The sequence below is a fragment of the Equus asinus genome, chromosome 3, assembly GCF_041296235.1.
Source record: "Equus asinus isolate D_3611 breed Donkey chromosome 3, EquAss-T2T_v2, whole genome shotgun sequence".
NCBI classification, from domain to species: domain Eukaryota; kingdom Metazoa; phylum Chordata; class Mammalia; order Perissodactyla; family Equidae; genus Equus; species Equus asinus.
In genome coordinates, this window is record NC_091792.1 from 90,035,362 (window position 1) to 90,060,572 (window position 25,211).

At 34.9% G+C, this 25,211-nt stretch overlaps 1 protein-coding gene across 7 annotated transcripts in view; it reads right to left on the reverse strand.

The window, feature by feature from the left end:
- The window catches only part of CCSER1 (coiled-coil serine rich protein 1), a 1,220,070-nt gene that overhangs the window by 1,103,341 nt on the left and 91,518 nt on the right, over positions 1-25,211 (reverse strand). Inside the window, exon 2 of one of the 7 annotated variants that reach the window (XM_070505367.1) lies at positions 22,916-22,983. The exons of the other annotated variants lie outside the window; for them this stretch is intronic. The gene's annotated coding sequence lies outside the window, so the exon portion shown is untranslated. The remainder of the gene's footprint in view (positions 1-22,915; positions 22,984-25,211) is intronic. 7 annotated transcript variants of the gene reach the window in all.

The following is a 25,211-nucleotide window of genomic DNA, read 5'->3' on the forward strand; positions in this document are numbered from 1 at the left end:
ACTAAGGAAAACAGAGACACAAAAGTGTTCTTATTAGGCATAAATAGAAATAACATGACACATGTTGTATATTAATATAAAATGATAACCCTTTTATAAACCAAGTTGTCAGAAATGTTTTTAGCGCAACTGGAGTAAAAGCTTTACAACAAAATATCAGTAACTAAAAAGCACTCAAACATATTTAGTCAAGTCTAATTGGTATGCAGATGCAATTAAGCTGATTCAGGAAGTATAAAACCAAGATACCATATGTTTCTTAGTTCTCCAAAATTGCAGACATAAATGTGGATTTCATACACTGGTATCTGAGCACAGCACTACTGATAACAGAATGCTTTGCTCAGTCATCCTTAGTGCCGTTTGAAATTCGTTTTAGAAAATAGAGTGTTTTTATCCCACCAAAATGTGTGAGAATGAAATGCCGCCAAATAGGCATGTCAATCATGGGTATCCCCATGGTGACTCAAGTTGGACTATTTTCAGTGAATAAACTAATGCTGTCTCAGTTACACAATTCTGCTTATGTTCAAGTTTAAAAGTTCAGGATGATGAAGTAATTGTAAATGGTGTGCATTTGTCTATCTATATGTATATATTGAATGGGCTAGTTACTATTCATAGTTTTCAGACTTTCCAACATTATAATGAAAAAAGCTAACACAAATAAAAATAGACTTGAGAATGTCAGTGATTCATTCCTATGAATTGCTTTCCTAGGCATGATTATGATTTTCTCTCTATGTTATTATTAAGAGATGAATAAGAAACATTACCTGGGCAGGGGAGGTGGGGGAAGAAAGTTATATAACCCAAAACAGTAATGGTCAAAAATACATATAAAATAGGCAGGAAATTCTTAACATCTATACTACAATAGAGCTGGATTTGTTTAGTAAACAAAATGAGACCATTGTGTTTAATACTTTTTTCAAGTTGGAAAACAGTACAGATATATGTAAATAGTATGATTTCAAATGTTTTTGGCCTATTTAATTTCAAATAACTTTATATATGAACAAACACTGGGCTGTATAATCTGACCACGTGATTTGCAAAGCAACAGGAATGGAGCTGCTAAGATAATAATCTATGCTGAAACATGACTCTAGAGCTTTCTCTCTACTTTATTGGAAGTCTTCCAACGGTTCTTCAACCAATGTGATAAAATATTTAGATTAATGGGTTAAAGACATTCTCATGTGTCAGGACCGCCTGGATTTCTCATTCTAATTTTCTAACTTGGCAAGGAGACGCTGGTAACTCTCACTGAAGGAGAAAGGAAGATAGCTGGGAGATTTATATGTACATGTAAGTGAGGGCCTAGGTTAGGTCTGATTTATAGTCTCTAGATTTCCACCTACTTGGTTATCCTCAACTCTTAAAACAGAGGCCCATTTATTGGGGGTCCAGCAGTCACAACAGCACAGTCCTCCTCTTCTATCCAGAGCTGTGGCATTGCTTAGTGCTGGGTTCAATTTGTACTTGGGATTTAAAAGAAAAAATGAGGTTGGGAGGGAGAGAGGAAGGAAATAAGGGAAAGGCAGAGGGAGGCAGGGGGCGTAGGCTGTGATGAGACCTCATGACTTGTCCAGGGAAATACTTTCTGGAGGCCAAAATACTCATCATCGCAGTTTGTCCACCAGATTTGGAATAGTGGCTTTACTCCGTCAGTGCTCAGGTTCTTGAAACCTAATATGGAAAACACTTTAATAAGATGGCAGCAGAGTTTGTAATCCTCCTCTTACCAACTTTTTGGAATTTGTTTTTTCCTTCATGTTGTTCAGCAAATCCCATTTTACTTCCTACTTTATCAACATAGGCTCCTGAAGAATATGTGTTCTCCTCTTTGATACACATTTACTTGGAACAAAGTCCCTTGACATCATTTTTACATAGCATGAGAATGTTAGATTCTTTGCTTGGATTGTCTTGGCAGAGAAAATGTCAAAGATTAATTTCACAATAAGCTCTTAATATTTGACTGGCATTCATATGCCACACACCCACACTTAAAAACACTACACAATTTTCATTCACAGCACACATTAATACAAGCCACAGTTACTTCAAAGAGCAAGTCACACCTAGAGGTTGGGTTCCTAAAACATTTTATACTATTACAGCCTATGGATTACACTAATCATTAGCAGCAGTAGGTAGATAGGTATGACTGCCTGCATATTAGACAGTTGAATGAGGAACCATTTCTCCTAGTTGGTGTGTCCTGATATGTCCTAGCTACTTCCACACAATGAAAATAAAAATATTGGGAAACAGCAAGAAGCAGAAAAAGAGTGTAACACAAGATTTATCTTCATCATGGAAATGCCACAGGCTAGATCTTTCATTCAATTTCTATTACATTTCTTTACCTCATCTTTGGAATTCCAGTATGTTCGTAGGAAACTTTCTCTTCTTCACTCTGCATCATTGGTATGTGGCTTCCTCTTCCAGTATATGATGACTATTATAAACCCTTAGCTTTAGCTTTCATGATGGATTTGCCTATGGTCCACACTCTTTCCACTATATCCTTCTCCAATTCCAACACCACACTGATAAAAACTATTTGCATATAGTCTACCTATTTTCACTCCAGAGATTTTCAGAATACAATCATCCAGCAGAACATAAGCACCTATCTATTTCTATATTCACCTAAGTTTCATACATTCCAGTAATGACTAGATTATACTACACCCAAAATGGGAAATAGGTTTTATCTCAAACCCAACTTAAATTAATTAGTGGGCCTACTTGGAGTGAAGTATTTGAGAAGAGTTATGAGGTCTATTCAAGTTCAGCAGGAAAAAGTGCCATAATATAATAGAATGTGTGACATGAGCAACGGAGGGAAAATTGGCAGCTCGTGTGCTGTGTACTTTACACCAAAACCTGGACTCTCCTAGGTATAAACCTACTCTTATGGAAAAACACTGGGGTCACTAAAGCTATTAAACATGTGATTGGCCAACCACCAGTCAAAAACATCAAATTTTCACTTCCTTGACCTATATCCTATCACCTCCCTTTTTCAATAAACAGCTCTGTTACTCCTTCCTCCTTCTCCCTTCCTCAGTTCTGAATTCATGAAAGATACTTTCTCTATGCGATTTGAGTTCCAAAACACTTTTCAAGACATTTTCTGCTAGAGCATCAAAGATTGAGGAGACACACACAAAGAATGGTTTTGGCACCGAGACTCATTAATTAATAACAACCAATAAAAATGTTGGGATATCCTAAATTGTGGGCTATAATGTAATAGAATTATTAAATATATAGTCTTAGGTTTAAGACGTAAAGACCACTCCCAGCAGACCACATTTTCCCCCCAAACTCTCAATGCTGTCTGTAAATTCTACGGGTTTGGACACATGTATAATGAAACGTATCCATCATAGTATCACACAATGTATTTTCATGGCCCTAAAAATCCTCTGTGCTCTGCCTATTTCCCCCTGCCATCCCCCAGTACTTTACTCTTCCATGTCCTCAACAGCAACACAGATGTGATAACATCTGCTCAAGCAAAAACAATGACAAAGTGATACAAAAAGATATATTTCCTGTGTAAAAGATTGCTCAACATATCCTTAATGAACTATTTTTTTCAAGTCTACTACTCTACAAATCTTCGGTAGTTTTCTATTTTTTTGCCCCCATGACTTCCATACCTGATGACATAAATCTACCAAACTGAAGAGAAGCTTCATGTGTCCTTCCCAATGTTCTTCCTTGAAGTCTGGATAAAACTGTCTCTACTCCAAGACAACTTATTCAAAGTCAGATGGAGTGGGAGGGAGGGGCAGCAAAGAGTTTGGACCCAAAATGATGTTGAAGACTCGGATTCAATTTTGGAAAAACATATATGGGTAGTATCCACCTACAAATGTTTTTAATTTCCATTACTCTTAAATATGAAAGGAGGGCTGTCTTACCCATGGACCATCTTCCCTACTTCCATCACAACACAGTTAATAAGACCCAACAATCTGAAAGAATGCCAGAATGCACTGATGCCTCCTTCCTTTCTTCCCTTCTACGTATTTCTAGTCCCTGGGAGTATTACTCCTGTTCTCTGACTTAGAGCAGAAGAGGAAATCACTACTCCTACTAGGCTAGATTGTGGGATAAGGAGACTTTTCGTCATGTTTAGAGCTTGACTTCAGAGTGTTTTTTCAACAGAGAGGGAAAGTTATGTATATTCAGGAGATAATGCAATATGATAATTGATGTTGCTCTGTTATATTACTACCTAAATTCGTTTTTGTGAATTATCATCAAAAATTCATTACTATAAAATCTCTGAAAGAAAATGTTTGATCAGATTAAGACCACCAATTTAAAAATCTGTCTTTGGAATATATAGATGAAAATATTATACAGACTTGATATCAACAGTAACTTGCAATGTGGAGGAAATAATTTCATGTGTTTTCTAAGCCACACGACAGTCAATTTTAGTTCTCTAATGACAATGATGAAGGAAGGAAGGGACAGAGGGAGAAAGGGAGGGGAGGAATGAGGGAAGGAGGTTGGGAGGATTGATTTTAGAATTTTAAAGAAAATCTGTTCCAATACTTTTATACTAAGTCATACAACCTGAAATACAGGATTTCTAAGATAAATGATTGTGGTTCTTTTGAGTTTCGTTATGATAATTATTATGTTTATTAAAGCTGAGTTTTATCAGGTGATTGCAGTTTTAAAAATTTAGCTAAAGTCCTAAGTGAAATAATTTAAAGCCGAATGTGAAAATCTCAGGGTCCTCACACCCAGAGCTTCAATGCAGCCAGTGAAGTTAAGCACCCTGCTGCAAAATCTCTGAAGGCTACAGCCGAGCTAGATGTGTATTTGAAAGGCTGAAAATACTGTAAGATTATAAAAGAAGTTTTAATCAGAGCCTCAGAAGTTTTAATGTGATTGTCAGATGGCAGTGAATCTTATTCCATCTATCTATTCAATCAAGAAAATGAAATACAATGATAACCAAATTATTTCTCTTATGGAAGTACTGTAAAAGATTCTTAGCCTTAAGATTGTGCAATTAATATTTCATAGAGTAAAATGGCTGTATTCAGCATTTAAGTAGGAAATAGCCTCTCCTCACTTCTTAAAGATATGTTTGATTTTGAACTAACCGTGAACATAACCTCATAGTAGAACATAGAATATTTTAATTTCTGATAGCTTCTTTCACTGGCATTCTTTAAAATATAGCACTACGGACAAAAATGTCTTTAAATTGATTTGAAGTAATCACATCATAATTAACACATTTTTGTTTCTATATCATTATAGTCAAGAAAAAAATAATTACTAACCAACCCTAATTTTAAACTAGTGAAATTTAAACATTTACATCATAAACTTAGCAGATTAGTTTTTAATGCCTAATTAGTCGTGATTGTCATCTAACTGTGATATGTGTATATATACATATACACATATATATATACATATTTTATAAAATGTTAAAATAGCCTTTCTTCAAACCAGATTTTTCTGTAAAGATCCCTCTTGAAATCCATTCAAAAGATAAAGTTTGAAACATAAAATTAATTATATTATCTTGCCCTGGCAATAGAGGCAGGTATAATTATTTTAGTATAATTATTATATATCAATTGTACTAATCTTGATATAATTATATTAAAAACTAAAAAATGTTGAAGTAAGAGATTATAAGTAGTTCATGTCCTTTTCTCCTCAACATAAACCCTAGAAAGGTCTATTTCTATTCACCAAGTTAAAAATTATAATACACAAGCTATCTGAAATACAAAAATATTCTTTACTAGATGTCATTTTTAAAGTATTCTTCTAGTTTCTGGAGATGGAAGAAAAATTATATCCTTTATTTAAATAAGGTAGATAAACATGGATATCAGAAAAGTCAAATGGGTTATATTTAGTGAGAAAATGTAATTTGAAATTTATTAAGGGGACTTCTTTTTGAGAAGGAATAAATTCAGAATTAATATACCAACGTAGAGGATTAAAAAGACTAAAAACCTTCAGTTAATAAAGATCAAGATAAGCTTAATATTCTGGAGAGGAATATTAAATGCTCAGATAGACATAAATGTTCAATTGTTTAGAAATGTTCCAGCAAACTCAACCATCGAGAACACCACCCAAACTCAGAAGCAAAAGGAAAAAAACAAGTGTGCTAAACAGCTATGTATATATATCGAACAGGGCAGTAGATTTATTAACTGACACCAGACGGAGAAAAAGAAAGCTTAGGAACATACCAAAAATCCTACAAAAAGCACTGCAGAAAATAGGAAACTTTCACAATGTTAAGGATGTTCTTGTTAGTTCTAATCTTGTTAGTTGATGTTGCATGTGATGATAAAAATTATTCTAACAGGAAAATATTCTGTAATAAACTAAACTTTAATAAAATTAATAGTCAATTAAGATTCTCGCCTCAGTTAATAGTAGAACGACTTCCCAGAAATCATCTCAAAGCCTTCAGGAGTTAGACTTTTACTGTAAACAACCAAAACATGTAATGCAAATACAATGCAGTAAGTTCCAAAAGGGAATTGCAGAGCATGCAAAAACTGCAGAATTTCTCTAAATTCATCAAAGTGAGGTAGAAAAATATTCAAACACACACACAAAGCCATCAACAAATTAAGACATAGACTTAATAGAAGAAAAGAAAACTGACAAAAATAATAGACAAGAAGAAGAGAAAATTGACAAGAATAGCTACTGAATTTGTGAAACAAAAAAAAAGTATACTTGGAATATCACAGATTATGTCTTCGAAGAAACTGATGAAGTAGCCAAATATTTTTTTACAAGAGGTCCTCTCTACACTGTAGATCTGAAAGTCAAGTGTGAATTGAAAGCTGCTGCATCTTTCCACTACACCTTTATGTCTGAAAAATCACTTCCCCAAGTCAACACTTGATCATTCTTTACTCATTCCCTGTATTGGAGTCATCATTGCAAGTATCACCTAAAATAAATTTATATTTTATTTCATTTTTTCACACAAATTCCTAAACTTCTCTATTTCCACCAAAGTATTTACCATGAATTTGGGGTTTCCATTTGGGATGTATTTATGTTAAGTGGCCTTTTTTCCAAATCAACTACCTGCACCAGAACCAGTTATAACCCATTAAATGTTACCTTAAAGCAATACAATTTAGTGAATTTACAAGAAAAATTCACTTATAGTATTAGAAGATCTTGTTCATTTTCCTATGAAACAATCTTTGCAGCTATGGGCAAATCCTTCGTAACCAGCATCTCTTTCCAAGACAACTCCGTCTACAACTGACTCCCTGCTTCCATGATGTCCCTCTACAATCTCTTCTATATACTGAAGACAGCTTTTGCTTGTTTTTATAAAAGATTTTTATTATCTCCTCAAAGTCTTTGAAACACTTACATTATATTTAGATTTAAATCCAAATAAATTATATACATTTGACAAAGTCCTACCTCTTGGATCTTACAGCAGGTAATCCTCCTTGCTTGTTCTGTTCCAGCCACATTAGTCTGTTTTTCTCTTTATCGACTACACCAAGGTATTAGCACCCTAGGGCCTTTTGTGTACCCTTGCATCCTCAGGAAACCTCTGCCCCTGCATTTGTGCATGGCTGGCTCCTTCTTGTTATTCAGGTCTTATTTCAAATTTCACCTCCTCAGAGACTTCCAGATCACTCTCTCTACTGAATTGTTCTGTTGTCCTACCCCAACACTGTTTAAGCACAGCTCCCCGCAGGCCCCATATGCTCACTTCATTATACTCATCCACCTCTCAAACTTCCCTGTTAATTTATTTGCTTCCTTGCCTATTGTTGCCTCTCCACACAGGAGTGAGCTCCACATGGGCAGTGACTTCATCTGTCTTGCTCTCTACTGTACCCTAGCACCAAGAATAATGCCTGGAATATAGTGAGCATTAAAAAATATTAAACAAAGCAGTCAGCTCAGTGGCCTAGTGGTTAAGTTTGGCACACTCCGTTTCGGCAGCCTATGTTTGGTTCCCAGGCACGGACCTCCATACTCATCAGCGTCCATGCTGCAGTGGTGACCCACATACAAAATAAAGGAAGACTGGCACAGATGTTAGCTCAGGGCAAATCTTCCTCAAGCAAAAAGAAGAAGATTGGCAATAGATGTTACCTCTGTTACCTCAGAGTAAATCTTCCTCAGGAAAAAAAAAATTTGTTCAAAAGATGAATGAATGAAATGGAAAATCATTTAAAATTATCTCTAATGTTTGTATTAGAGGTACAGTTCCAAAGTTCAAACAATTATGAGCTATGTACATCTTCTTATCCACAGATTAATAATTCGTTTTGCTCATTTCAGGGACATGTAAGTGCCTACCACCAAGGTGGATTCCTAGGAACAGCAATTCCTTTTTTTATATGCTTGCATAATTTCAGGGTCAACATTAAAAGAAGTTTTCTGTGCTCTCTCAAGAGTGATTTCAAAAATTTCTATAACTCAAGATAACTGCATGTTCTGTCTTAAAACAACCATAAAATTAGTTCAAAACAAGGTGAAGGGAGGACTCTGAAGAGACAAGAGTAGGCCCTTAACATCTGAGCTCAGCTTGACATCACCCCAGGATCTCCAACAGCTTGAAACTACATCAGATAAATGCTAAAACCAATGAGAAAAAGGTCTCATGCTTAGCATTATAAGTAGTTTTATTCTACCATACAATTTTGTGAGAAAATGATTTTCAGTTGTTCCATGGCCCATCTCCTTTTAAAAATGTAAAACTACAAGAAAAGAAGACAAAATGAGCTATTTACTTATTTAGGGGAAAAAAAGGATTTTGGCCTTGTCTATTTTAAAATAAGGTAACTGGTATTTATTAATCAAAATATGAATCTGTTTTCTAAATATATTTATATAATTCATTCTATTGTTTTCCATCTATCAACATCAACTTTATTTCCCCAAAAAACATCTAAAATCATCTGAATAACTGAAATAGCCAGCTTTAATGAATTTATACATGGTATCAATATAAACATGGTATACCGCATTACAAAAAATGTTATAATTCTACACATTTCAATCTTCTTTTACCATTTAATAAATTTAGTACCAAATGTCTTTAGATTTGAAGATTATTTACCATAATTTACTTTTTTAATTTCAAAAGTATTTTATCACAAAATAAATACAATTCTATCCAAGTTCAAAGTTTTGATTTTAGGCTATGGTCCATATAATAAAATGTTTTTAATATAATAAATGGCTGAATTAAACTTTTTCCAGAGGCAAGAAATTCATAGAGAAACTATGAAATCATGCATTTGTAGTTTGGAAATTCCTAAGAACTTATCTTATCCCATATCTGTAACTAAAAGAGTTCAAATTATATTAAAATTACAAAAATTTCTTTAAGCAAAGGCTTTTTATATACAAATCTTTTTAGAAGCTCTCAAAAGTCACCAGAAGTTTCCTATTGCTCCAATAATACTAAAAGATGATTCTATTCTTTCCTGAAAGTGTATTAAGAAGAGAATTATTCAGACAATATCTTAAACATGTTAAAGATATGCAAAAGATAAAATGAAAATCTCCAGCTAGCTAAAAAACTCAGTAATTTCTATCCTATTAAATTAAACCTATATAAAAATCACACAGTAAGAATATGATAGTAGATTCTTCTTTAAATAACTACTGATACCTGTTTCAGGGAATAAAGTTATGCCCAAGCATTACAGACTAGCCTAGGCATATCAGGTTTTCACTGTATCTCATAAATTTCAGAAGCACATTGGATGCATAGTATGTCCGAGAATGTTTAATGACAAAGTATGTAGCTATTCTACTACAATTTTAAAAGTACCTCAAGAATCAAATATCAAATTTTACAATACCGTATCAGTTTACATAGTTGATATAAAATATTTCTCAATTAAGTAATTCAGATATTGAATTGGCTGGATAAATTGTGCTGGAGACACAAAACTAAATACTATTCAGCATCTAGAAAGATTACGGAAGTATTTCATGACAAATTTTCAAGCGCCAAAAACATACTACATGAGCATATACTATGATCCCATGGTATGCATATGCGGAGCAGCCAATTGGTACTCCATACAGCTCTTCCTTCAAGAGAACCAGCTGTGGAGAGCATAACTGATTGACAGGCTTCAGCTACTGCACCTATGGATCCATCACAGTGTTCATGAGGCCATACTTCATCATACTTCATCATGGTGTTCATGAAGCCCTACCCAGTCTGTTCCCAGCCAATGAATGAGCACTAGGGGGCTCCTAGAATCAGGTCATCCCTGCCATACATACATAGGATTCCTATTATGGGCAAATTTTGCTTGAGGACTACCCATAGGTCTGGCTGAGACTTTCTCAAATGGTTCTGTTATGTGAGGTTCTTTCTAACCAATTCTCCTCCCCTCTCTCCTTACACAGATGCCAGAGCTTCATTGTAGTCCTAAGGCTCTCCAAGACTACCTCTGCTCCCTCATCTTTATCCCTCACAGGTGTCTCTTCCATTAAACCTCTTGCACACCTAGGTCTATTTTGGTGTCTGCTTCTTGGGAGACCCAAACTAATATAGTATATATAACTAATTTTATTGTATAGAAAGGCTAGAAAGAAATATATCAAACCATTATGACTACTTCTGAGGAAAGCAACTATAAAAAAGGAAGTTTTTATTTTTTAAAATCATCATGCATTTTTCAAAAATTCTTTGAATTCCTTGTAGGTATTTCACTTTGATAACTTTTTAATGAATAAATCATTTATTAATAATTATTTCTCTGTGATGTCATGTCAGTAGCTATCAAATGCAGACTGAAGTGTTGGAGTCATTGTTCTATAAACACTATAATATATTTGCTGGTTACAAACCCTGTATCATCGTACCATCAATCTGGAACCTTAACTTCAAGATCACCTCCTTTCAAATGATTGGGGTTAACAGTTAGAAAATTGAGCAGTGTGATGGTTAATTCTGTGTCAAACCTGCCTGGGCCATGGGGTGCCCAGATATCCGGTGGGCCTCATCAAATCTGTTGAAGGCCTGAATAGAATAAAAGGCTGAGTAAAGGAGGATTTGCTCTCTCTCTCTGCCTGACTGTCTTTGAGCTGAGACATCGGGTCTTCTCCTGCCTTTGGACTTGGACACAGTCTGGAACTTACACCATTGGCTCTTCTGGGTCTACAGCTTGCCAACTGCCAATCTTGGGATTTCTCAGCCTCCAAAATGGTATGAGCCAATTCCTAATAATAAATCTCTTTACATATAGTTTTTATATATCTACTTGAAGGAATTCTTTTGGTATCCTTTATTTTAAAATTAATAAAATTTTCATAAATGTATCTATGCTAAAGTCAATTTTTATATATGTGACTTGCTTAGAGCATAGTATGGATGCAGGCCTCCACATTTCATCTGTCATCTCTTTAGATATATCTCTCTGTCTATCTATCTATCTATCTATCTATCTATCTATCTATCTATCTTCTACCCTTCTACCTATCTATCCTATTGGTTCTGTTTCTCTGGAGAACTTAAACTAATGGAAGCAGCATGTTATCTAATTTGGAATGAATCTCTCTTTTCCACCACCATAACCAACATAAAACCCTGCTTTGCTCATTTGAGTTTTAAATACACAAAAATATATTTGTTTGCTCCCTTAATAAACATTTATTGAGTACCCATAATGTGTCATGTTTTAAAAATTTTAAAAAAATACTGGACAGGGTCCTTGTCCTAGAATCATAAGCACTCATTTTGATAACTAATATTTGATAAAGAATAACAATGTTATGTTATTGACAGATATTTTATGACACAGAACACTGATAATTTATGCTCTCTCTCTTCCTTCATTTTCTAAAATCACGTTATTTTTCAAGTAAGTTTTATATCCACTAGGAATACCACCACAATTTTCTATGACACTGAATAAAGAAAACTATTACTGATCCACTTTTTGTTTGATTATACCATTTATTAATCTGCCACAGCAATCTCAAAGTGTACTATGTAAACCTATTTCCTATGACTAATCTTTTTGATTCTTAATTTCTCATCCTTAATACAGGATTAATAATAACTACCTCCAGAAAAGCATTCTGGTGACAGTTTACTCAAAGAGCCTGCAATGCCAAGCGCTCAGTAAACATTTCACGATACGACAGGGACTATTGGAAAAAGCAATGTCTTTGTAAGAAATGGGCACCATTCAGATCCCATATTTATAGACTATGTAGCCCAAAACACAGTAGTCAGCCTCTCTGACTTACAGTTTCTTTATCTGTAAAACTGGAGGCAATAAGGCCCACCCGACAGAATTTCACCATGGATTAAATGAGATAATATGCATAAGGCACTAGAATAATGCCTGGCACACTATGCTCTGGCTCTGGGTCTTACATCCCTCCTTATCTTAAGTATCTCGTACATTATGTATTTTTGCAATAGATAGAATGGGTCAGGTCATAAAGCCTGCTAGAAATTTCTGACTATAAGAATGGCCTCCTCCAGCACTCTAAATAGCCAAGTTAAAAGAACAAAGAGAACTCCAGCTGGATCTGGAACAGTGTCAATGAACATGCTTTTCAAATCTGTGGAACCTAAGGAAATAAACTCTAAAAGATGAAGAAAAATCTTTGTCTACTTTTGAATGCAGTGTGGCAGAGTAAAAGTGAGAACTCTGCAGTTCAGCTGCCAGGGTAAATGCTGCAGTTCCATCATTAACTAGCTGTACAAATCTAGATAAGTTACATAAACACCCAGAGTTTCGGTTTCCTCTTCTATAAAATGAATGACAAGTTCCTACCTATTGTGACAACTGGATGACATGACACATGTAAAGTGAACAGTATCTGAAACAGAAAGTGACTGTTAGACATTATCATACTAGTACACTGGCTACTGGTGATCTTTTTTCTAAAGCCTTCTCTTGCTTCAACTGTGTTCTTTTCCTCTTCTTTGGGTGATTGGCAACAGTTATAATTTCAGTATAACATATTGCACTTAAAGGCCAAACATCTACTCTGTAATCAGTACATTCTGTAAAGTTTATTCTAGGATTGAAATTTTTAGAAAGCCCCAAATACCCAGGTTGCAAAGTATTTTTGTAAATGTCAAAATTTTGCTATTACCATTGCTGATTTGTACACCAAATTTTTAGAATTACTATCCTTATGTTTGAGATGCCCTAATTTTTTATAGCCTGTAATCCTATAAATTGATTCAGATTTATCGACAGTAGAGCAGAGAGAGGGAAGATGTAAAAAGATAGGCAGAACAAAATGGCTTAATGCTATTAATCATTCCAATTATCAAAGATTAACTATTGTTCAGATTCCATGGCCACCAAACAACCTTCTGATTGTGATTTTGCTTCCCATGTAAATCTCCCTAACGAGAAAAATATATAATGATCACACAGATTCAAACAGCTCTGTCTAGGTAATTGTTACAATTTTCCCTGTAAATTAATAAATTGGAATTCTAGTGGTATTTTGAAAAGGACTGGGAGACAGTGTTTATTAAAGTATTCTTACTTGCTGATGAAAAGCACTACAGTAAATTTTCCTTGACATATGCTCTGAAAAGTTCTATGATTTCACCAAAAAAGAGGACACTTACTGGCAGAGGCAGAATAAATACAGGTAGGAAAAATATGTTCATAAAAAGAAATATAAGTGTCAATTTATACTTTTTTATAAACATACACAATTTTTGTAAGTAAAAATAAATGTTAAGAACACTACAGGAGGAATCTACTTTGAAGAAACTCTTGGAATTCTTTATTTCAAAACTTAATAAAATTTTTGTCGATGTATCTACTGTAAATTCCATTTTTATATATTTGCTTTGCTTAAAGTGTACTATGGCTGCAGATCTCCACATTTCATCTATAAGCTACATTTCAGAACTTCATAAGGATATCAGTAATATTTAGTTAAATATTTTCATGTTAGAATCCTATGGATATTGATCCTTTAAAAAAAAAAGCGTTATTCTAATTGAAGTGTCCAAATTTTTTTCTAAAAGAGCAAACTTAGGCTAGGTTAATCAGAAATTTCAATAATTTAGATCAGATTTTCACTTTCCACACATCTTTGGTTTAAGCATTACCAAGCAACAATAAACACTTGAGCTCCCTAGAAGAAAGTTTTTTGTAAATCCAAATAATAAATAATGCATATTGAATCTCTGTGAAAGTCCTTGGTTTTTCATACCTACTCAAACAGAATATTTCATTAACTAACAGAATATTTCAACTTTACAATGATCATGTGGAGAGAGAATACCTTGCAGAAAAGGGTAAAAATCACTTTCAAGGGCCAGCCCTGACGCACAGTGGTTAAGTTCAGTGTGCTCTGCTTCAGCAGCCTGGGTTTGGATCCCGGGTGCAGACCTACACCACTTGTCAGCCATGCTGTGGCAGCAACTCATATACAAAGTAGAGGAAGACTGGCACTGATCTTAGCATAAGGCTAATCTCCCTCAAGCAGGACAAAAAAAGAAGGAGGATTGGCAACAGACGTTAGCTCAGGGCAAATCTTCCTCAGCAAGACATAAATAAAATCAATTTGAGAGCACACTTCCAGAATGGGGGTTTAAAGAGCTCCGTGGACCCTCTCCCCAGTGAAACAACCATAACAGGTGAAAATTATGTAAAGCAGTCACTTAAAATATCAGGAAATTGTCCTAAGAATATGCAACATGAGAAACATTTATTCAACAAAATCTAATAAATCTCAACAAAAACAATGAGAGTCTATGGCATTTGAGCCATGACCCATCCCCCCTACCCAGTTCAGCCTGATGGAAGCTCTACTACAGGCATGTGCAACCAAGAACACAGGGCTCTCTCTACCCCCAGATCCTAATCTAGGGCTATGGTTTCCCCTCAGGAGGATCAGGTCACCAGCATTCCTCATCCTGCCCAGCTCTGTGTTGCCAAAGCTGTATTCCAAGCAAGAACAAGCAAATGGTCTGGGCTCCCTTCACTCAGCCTCCACTCACAGGGTGAAAGACTACCCCAGGTATGACTGGATGATGATACTTGGCCATGATCACCCTTGTGTAAGCAAGTTCCTAGCATGGAGGTTCAAGATGAAGAGATGAACAAGAGCTACCACCCCCACCAAGTACCCCACTCATTATAGCAATGGTGAAGTGAGCCACTGCCCCATCCCCAGTTCTAAAACACTGGTTCAAGAGTTCTTCCCAGAAAGAGGTGCAAGCCATAAAAACAGAACACTCTATAGGTCTCCTTAAGGGGACTGACTTTATTTAGGACACAGCAGGGGAAGTGCAAGTATAAGAACACTGTTGAAAAGAATGAGGATTTTATGGTGAGAAATTAAGAGGAGACTGGTAGCTCTGTGAAAGCAAGAAGGATAACAGAAGGCAAGCTAGAAGTTTTAACAGAGAGGACCAGGGAAAGATGCAGCTAAAGTGAGCACTCCTAGGGTTGGAGTAAGTCTCAAAGTCTGGCCTTAAAGAGTGCCTCTGCAAAGGGGTCCAAATCTAACTGGATCAGAGTGTAGCGCAATCTATGTCCAGGGGTGTTGCTGAAAACAATTGGGCAATCAGCCAGCAATTACTACAGGCTAACAGTTGGGGATGATACCAAGAGAGACAGACCAGCTGGAAATCTAACAGGGAAATCAAAGTAAGAGATAGTCAAGAGACTGACTAAAGCCACTGTCATCTCCTGAGAGGTTGAGGGAAAAGAGAGGTCAGGGTGACTGTGTACATGCCTGAGGCTGTGTCTCTGAAGACCAACATCAGAGGCTATACATTGTGGGGGAAATGGACTGTATGAAAATAGCTGAGCAAAATCACTAAACAAATAAACAAGCAAACAACAACAACAATGGGCACAAGAAAATCTTGAAAGCAGCAAGGGGAAAATAATTTATCATGTACAAGGAAACCCCAGTAAGAATAACAACTGGTTTTTCATCAAAAACAACGGAGAACATAAGGCAGTGGGATGACACAGTCAAAGTGCTAAAAGGGAAAAAATGTCAGTCAGGAATCTCATATTCAGCAAAATAACCTTCTACAAATGAAGACAAAGACATTCTCAGATCAACGAAAACCAAGGGAATTCATTGCTAACATATCCACTTTTCAAGAAATAGTAAACAAAGTTAAGGCTGAAAGCAAGTGATACCCAACAGTAATGTGAACCCACACCAAAAAAACAAAGCGCATCAGTAAAAGTAAGCAATTATTAGAAAATTATAGAAGACAATATAATTGCATCTTCTCCTTTCTTCTCTTAACTTATTTTAAAGTACCTGTATTAAAAATGTATATAATTACATGGTTAGGCATATAACTTGTAGAAATGTAATATATTTATAACAGCACAAAGAAAGTGAGTGGGAGCAAAGCTGTGCTGGAGTAAGAAAATGACGCCAGATGGTACAGTGAATCTACAGGAAGAAATGAAGAGAACCAGAAGTGGTAAATGAAAGGCTAAATAACAAAACTCTGTAAATATATATTTGCTCTCCTTTATTGTCTCAGCTTTCTTAAAAGATATACAATTATCTAAAATTAATAATTGTAACAACATATTTTCTAGTTTGTAACACAGACTCCCTCTCTGTGTCTTTCTGTCGCTGGCTCTCTGACTCTCTGACTCTCTGTCTCTGTCTCTGTCTCTCTCCATATTATATATATAGATAAATATATACACACACATATATACACCCACACACACAAATAATATCACAAAAGGGGACACAAATATAGAGCTACACAGGAGTAATATTTCTATAACTCATTGGAATTGAACTAGCATAAATCTGAGGTAGATTCTAAAAAATTATGACGTAAACTATAAAACCTAGAACAACTAAGAAAATAACTAATATATATTAACGTGTGTGTGTATAAAACTTAAAGTCAAATGGCAGACACAAACCCAACCATACCACCAATAAGATTATATATGAATGTATTGAACAATCCAATCAAAAAGAGATTGTTAGGCTGGAGAAAAATGACAATAACATGCAAAATACGCTCTCTATCTGAGATACACTTCAGATTCAAAGATACAAACAGATGAAAGTAAAAATATACCATACAAACAGTAGCACAGGAAAGCAAAAACGGTTATATTAATATCAGACAAAATATACTCTTTAACAAAAAACATATTAATAGAGATAAAGAGAGTCATTGAATAATTGAACAACTGAAATCATACAAAGTATGTTCTCAAAGCGCAAAGAAATGGAGTTAGAAATTAACAACAAAAGGACACTTGGAAAATTCACAAATACATAGAAACTAAATAATATACTTCTAAATAACCAGTGGGCCAAAAAAAGAGAAATCAAATGGGAAATTACAAAATACTTTGAGATGAATGAAAACAAAACTTATGCAGCTTAAGCAATGCATTGAGGGATATTTACAGCAGCAAATACATATTAAAATAGAAGAAATATCTCAAATCAATAGCATCACTTTCCACCTGAAGACAGAAGCAAAGGAAAGGCAAATGAAACTTAAAGCAAACAGAATGAAGGAAATAATAAAGATTAGTATACAAATTACTGAAATAAAGAAAAGGAAAACAATGCAGAAAATCAGTGAAATAGGAAAAAACGACAAACTTTCAGTATTATTGACCAAGAAAAAAGAGGGAAGACAAATTATTAAAATCAAAAATTAAAGAGACAACATCACTAGCAACCTTACAAAAGGTAAAAGAATTGTTAGGAATACTATAAATAACTATATGCTCTCAAATTTGATAACTTAGATGAAACGGACAGATTCCTAAAAGATGCAAACTATCAAAGCTGACTCAAGAATAAATAGAAAATCTGAATAGACCTACAATACATAAAAATAATTAAATAGTCATTTAAAACCTTCCTATAAAGAGAAGACCATGCCCAACAGTTTCACTGGTGAATTCTACCAGACATTTATAGAAGAATTAATACAAATTCTTCACAAACTTCCAGAAAACAGGAGGGAATGCTCCCCAATTCATTCTATGAGGCCAATATTACCCTGACACCAGAACCAGACAATGGCATGGAAAACTAAAGACCAATTTCTCGTATGAATTTATATGCAAAATTATCAACAAAATGCTGGCAAACACAATAAAACAGGCATACACCATGACAAAATGGAATGTTTTCAAGGATGCAAGGTAGATTTAAGATCCAAAAATCAATCAGTATAATACACCTTATTAATAGAATTAAGAACAAAAACCATATGATTATCCAATAGATGCAAGAAAAGCATGTGACAAATTCCAGCATACTTTCATGATACAAACTCTCAACAAACTAAATATAGAAAGAAACTTTTTCATTCTGATAAAGGACACATGAAAAATCCACGTTTATCATCATATTTACTAGTGAAAGCATGAATGCTTTCCCTCTAAAATTAGGAACAAATAGGGATGTCGACTCTCACCATGTCTATTTAACATTATACTGGAGATTCTAGACAGGACAAGTATGCCAAAAAAAGAAGAAAAAAAAGGCATGCAGTTTGGAAAGGAAGAAGTAAATCTACCTTTATTTGCAGATGACATGATCTTGCACACAGAAAATAGTAAGGCATACCCACAACTATTAGTGGTGTGCTTTCCTTATTGACCATGACAAATAAGAAGTTTCAACTGTTACAAAGATCAACTTTCCCACTAAGCTTTCCTCTATCTCTCCAATTTCCCTGATGGTTATAAGACTAGGGCTGTGAAATACAAGATTATATCATCATGAGGAATTAAAAAGAAGTATACCATGTCTTTGCCACAGAATGATGCTTTTATTTTCCTATAATCATAACTTAGACATTTGCTACACAGTAAGGGGTTCAGGAAAAGTAACTAGGAATTTTAAAATTCTACAGGTTAACTCAGACAGTGGTAAGGAAAGAATTAATTTGAATCTACCCTCAGCCAGACCCGGGTAAAGAATACACGATTCAGCAGAGGCGTGGGACCTGAGAGGAACTGGGGATTTAGTGGCAACACACACCCAACAGTTAAGTAAGGATCTGAGCAGATTAGTGTTAAGTGCTCAAGGTTTTTAAGCTCTCTGCTTACTGACCAGTAAATGACCAACTGTGTCATGATTCTGAGGTCGAATCTGTAGTGCAGGACCAGCAAAGCCAAACTCAATTAGGAAGCAAGGAATAGTCAATTGACAGGAAGAAACCACTAAGTGAAGTTACCCTCAAGAACTGTTTATGCCTAGATTTTCATCTTTAATCCTTGTAATTTAATACATTCATTCATTCAATACATATTTATTAAGGATCTATTATGTCAAGTCCTAGGAAAATAATAGTATGCAAGATAAAAGTCATTCCGCCCAGTGTTATATGTACCTGTTTTAAAGCCCATCCACCAATTTACCATATTTTTCAATTTCAGCTCTTACATATAGAACAACTCTGATCCCTATAAATCTAATCTTCAATGAAACAACTAAATATATTCGCCCAATTTATTCAAACTAAATTATAAAACATAACATACAACTCCTGCCAGTATTTTATTTGGCAAAAATAGACAACCAAAATAATTTTTAAATTTGTTTTCTTCTGTTTTTTTTTTTTGACCCAAAAAGATATGTTGGCAGTATTGGAAATTTTATAGTAAATGAAATCCTCTTATACATGATAAAAAACTGCTTCATTCTAAAAATCAGATCAAATATGCTTTCCTTTATAGCAAGTAAAATATAAATAGAAACCAGATGGTTTCAAAATGAAAGAAGAGGAAAAGATTCCACATATATATATGAAATATATATATATTTCATATCTATATGAAAATGACTATATACGAAAATAACTGCACCACCCATTTAGTATCTCAGATATGTCCCTATAAATATGTAGTATATTTATTATATATTCCTAATTTTACATGTCTATCTAGTCTAGATTTACATTATGCTAAGATGGTTACTTCCATTCTCTCTTGGTATAAGAACAGATGTTTTCAAAATTCACCATAAATCTGGAGAAGCAGTAACGCCAATTTTAAATTATCTATTTTCTTTAGTTACTTTTCAGGTCCAAATCCCATTTTTACAACAAAGAGTCATAAAATTATACTTGATGGTGTAAAAAGTGTTGGTCACTTTAATATTCAGAGCACTCCATTTCTCATAGCAAGTTTTTCCTTCAATACTTTTTCAAAGTTAGATTTTCTGTCTATATTTTCCTGAGATTATTGTAAATTATTATTCAGACACTAACCAGTATCTATCAACAACTACGACTAGTTCCCCTTTACCTTTCCTCAATTCTGTACAGATCAGAATTTGATAGCACTTTCTTGCCCAATGTTTGCTAAGGCACATATTAATTTTGATAACTAACTCTGGTATTTTTCAGTTAACACATTTATATGTAAACCCAAACTATCAGCTCATAAAAACGTTTTCCAATTTACCCATACTCAGTATATTCTTTTAGTTTCTAATCCTGATTAATGCATAAATACTTTTAAAAATTCCCTAAAATACACTATCTGTTTAGCAGGGAAAAATCAGCAGTTTTACTGAATCCTAACCCATGTTTCAGACGGATTGTGCATGTGTGTGTATGTACATGCATGTTGACAAGTTGGAAAGCTATACTCTTGGCAAAAACTGAGCAACAGAAAGGCATTTTGGCTACGAAAGTTCTATTTATCACCTTCACCATCTGTTTATCTCTCAGACTCTATTGTACCACATATGGGCCTTATTAAAAAAACTTCAGACTAACCCAAGGCTCACTTAACCAATAGGATGCAAAATGTTTATTAGGCAGAGATAGAGGTTACATTTCACACTCAGATTCCAATTAAAATACACACAAGGAAAGAGAGTCAAATAACAGCAAAGAGGCAAAGAAAGGAGCTCATTAGTAACCTACCACATCTTGCCAACCCATACAATTCTTCTTGACTCCACTTTGGATTATCCTGGACTCTGTCCTTTGCTCTATGTACACGCTCCTTCTTTTACCTCATCTGGTCCCATGGTGATGACTGTCAAATCTATGTATTCACCCCAGATTGCCTCCTGATACTTCAGACTTGTACGTGCAATGGTCTCCTTAATATCTCCACAAGGATGTCTAATAGGTCTTATGTTGAACTATATGAAATTATCACTTTTGATGGTCAAAAAATTAATATAAGCAATTTCACATGGTTCAAACTAGCATTTAAACTTAACTTGACCCTAACAAAGCCCTGAATTTCTCACTCCCCCCATCACGTCATTTCTCCCTTCTCAATTAACTGCACCACCACCTACGAGCACACTCAACAAAAGTCAAGGGACGAACCAGGATTCCGCTTTTCCTTCATCACCAGCATCTCACTGCAGTCAAAGCCACATGGCTTCACACCTTCAGCTTGGGAACAGCATACATCTCCTCTCTGGGATCTGTGCTTCCACAATATACACTCTACAGACCTACAAGAGCTACCTTTACGTCCATCCTCTGATTAACCCCATACAGTGGCTTCTAGCTGCACATAAATTCTATATTCTTTATGTGATCTGACCCAGGCCTGCCTTCTAACTTCATCATCCACCACTCTGCTTTTAATACAAGAAACACTTAGGTCCTTTGCCCTGGTTACCAACTCCCTCCCTCACTTTCAGTTGTCATGTGACAATAAAACCTCAGTTTTAAATATCATCTCCACAGGGAGACCTTCCCTGACTAGCCAAAGAGGCTGCTTAGTCACTCTCAATCACATCAGCTCATTTTAATTTTCTGCACAGCACCTATCACTACCTGGTATTTTTACTGCTTGTTTTTCCAACTGGTTATTGGTGTCTTTCCCAACTAGAAAACAAGCTTCATGAAAGCAGAGATTGTGTCCATCTTGTTCACTGCTGTACCTCCAGTGATTAGAATACTAAGCACCAGCAGAGACATAATAAATATTCCAGGAATGAATGAATTTTTATGGAGAACAAGACACAAACATATTCATGTGTATTTCAGCCAGAAAGGCACTTAACATTATAATGAAGTACAGAAACAAAGGCACACAGCAGCGAGATCAGGATTTGAAATCAGACTAAACTGAATTGAAATTCCAATGCCAATTTTAAACTGTCTGACCTTGAAAAAAAGTTTGACTTGTCTGAGCATTTATTTCCTCAAGTGCAAAAATGGTTATACAGAAAATGTAACTGTAAAATTGCCGATGTTTAATAAAGGCTTTTTCCATTCCCTTACCGATCCATATCAACCACAAGATGTCAGGTTGTCAATTGGTTTGTAATCCTAGTAAATAATAATCCTCCCTCCTGTGAGAGGGATAACAATTTCAGGACGATTGAATATTGAGAAAATATTAATTATCTTCTCTATACTGTCTGTTTATATTTATTCCCTAAGGAGAAAAAAGGAAAGCCTCTTATTCTGTCCAATTTTCCTAGGCTACTAGAGTCCTTGTGGTTACAAATATTTTATAATGTGTTCTGGGACATCTTAATTAGACAGATAAGCCCAGCATTTCAAAGCTGAATATCATCATTGCAACTGACCATTTTACAAACACCAGAAGGTGAAGGAGAGAGTGAGTGAATTTGGCCTGAAGGAAATCAGTAATAGGGCCAAAGTCAGTACCACTAACAACTATTTCAACTAAATATTCTTCACATATAGATGGATACGCTCACTTGGAAATGTAGCACAAATGGTACCCTTGATGTACAATTGCTCTTATTTTTACAACACATATGAATAAAAACTTTACAGTTAATTCTCAATTAACAATGGGTAGTTAAAAGAGCATACAATAAATGCAACCCACCAAGAATGTCTTTTTCCTGACCTCTGTGATTTATGAGAAGGAAGCTAAAAGGAAGTAGATTAAAGATCTTAACTCACCCATTAGCTTAGAGAAAGAGCCAGCCACCAGTAGCTCAACTCCTTCAGATGAGGAGACTAATTACATCCTGAAAGAACCAAAAACATCAGGCTAAATTTTCTCAAGAACTAAAAGTCATTGCACATGTTTACTCTAAAACAGAATTTATGTTTAAGAAAATGCTACTCACAGTTTTAAAGTCAAACTAGGGAACAAGTGGGCCTTCTGTGATATTTAAAATCCCTTGATTTTCTACCCACAATATTCAGAATATTAATAATCTTGAGTACATCAAAAAATCTCCATCGAATAGACTTTGATATCTAAAATTAAACATAGCTACATTTATTGAGCATCTTCTTTGTGCCAGATACTTTTCATTCATTATTCTAATTAATCCCTCATAAAAGCCTTAGATGAGAAATGCTATTATTTTTATTTTGTAGGTGAAGAAACATGGCTTAGTGAGATTACTCAACTTGGGTAAATTCATAGAGCTAATGAATTCAAAGCCAGGTCATGTGATGCTACAGCTCATTCTCTATTAACTTGGTCATGATGCCTCCAAGCAATTTTTAAACCTTAGACTTGTTTCTGGATCTTTCTGGCAAAGCATTTAACCTCTGCCCAATGATATCACACCACCTCATTGTAAAAAATCTGATGAATTTTTCTACTGCTGGTCCTTTTTCGGCGCTTTTACTAATGAGAATGCAATATTTGTTACTCTAAACTTGTAAAATATGCATATTACCATAATGATCTAATCTTGCCAAGAAGTTCAGAAACTCCATGAGTCTATCAAGCACCGTGTTACAATTAGCAAAACACTATTTCATAATTCCATCTTCAATTAGAATAATCAGATGTTTAATCTATAATATTTATTATATATATAACCTCTGTGTGTAGCCTCCTTCATTATGCAAAAATGCTGATACAATCTTTAAGTAGCTTACTTTACTTTTTTTGAGGAAGATTAGCCATGAGCTAACGTCTGCTGCCAATCCTCCTCCTTTTGCTAAGGAAGACTGGCCCTGAGCTAACATCCATGCCCATCTTCCTCCACTTTATACGTGGGACACCCGCCACAGAATGGCTTGATAAGCAGTGCATAAGTCCACGCCCGATCCGAACCAGAGAACCCCAGGCCGCCGAAGTGGAGCACACGAACTTAACTGCTACCCCACCGGGCAGGCCCCAGAAGTAGCTTACTTTCTAATTGAAGAGGTAAGAAATAAACCTGAAATTACTTAATATACATATTACTATAATGGGATGATAGAAAACAAAAGGGAAATTTGATAATTCACTATTGTGATTATTTTTATTACTATAATATTTAAGAGGTTATGTTAGAGAAATAAGAATCTATAATTAAACCACAAAGGTGAAATCAACACACTTAGTTTTTATAATGTGAGCCAAGAAGGAAACATGGAAATACCCGTGAAAGCCTCAATAGCAAAAACAAAGTTCCCAGGTGTAGAAAAGAGATGATTTTTAAAAATTATATTTGCCTTGCTCACTCATATCACATTTTAGTTTTTCTCTACGTGTATAATGGGGAAACAGAAGTATAAGTTGAGTGACTACAGATCTAACAGGAATCCCAGCTGAATTTTAAGTCTTTAAATTCAACAAGGAAGTTAAAATCATCAAGTCCTCAACATCTAAAGCACCAAATGCTTTAATTATTTTTAACTTTTAGAAGCTGCACTGTGTGGTGGAAAATGCCTGGGCTTTGGGGGATGTACAGCCTGGGATTTGCATCTCTGTTCTTTACTTTCGGCTGTGTGCCCATGGACAAGTCTGCTGTTGCGTCTGAATTCCACTTAAAACTAAGTGGTCCCGAGTACAGTGTATCTTAGAGGGCTCGCATAAGGATCTGTAAAGACAACTAACTCTGAACATACCAGGTGTATACATAGAATACATTCAATAAATCCTATCTATAATTACTTGTTACCCTTTCTGATCAAGGGAAAACATAAACACCGTTTTCAAGCTTAATTTTCACAAAACCATGGAAATGATGCATTTTGTGAATGTTTGTTAAGTGATAACCTACCATATCATTTATTAGCCCCATGTTCTTGTCCATCTGTTTAACTCTTTCATATGCTTGGTTGTTCTAAATGAGTTACGTATTTTTGACTCAATTACTGTGTACATTTCTTAGTACTGTAGCAAAAACAGACAATATATATACATTTAAAAAGCTATAGATTTTAAGTTCACTAAAGTTGGGGGGTAGTATTTTATATTACTCCTACAACCACTAACACATGTAATGCATTGTTATATTCATGGTAG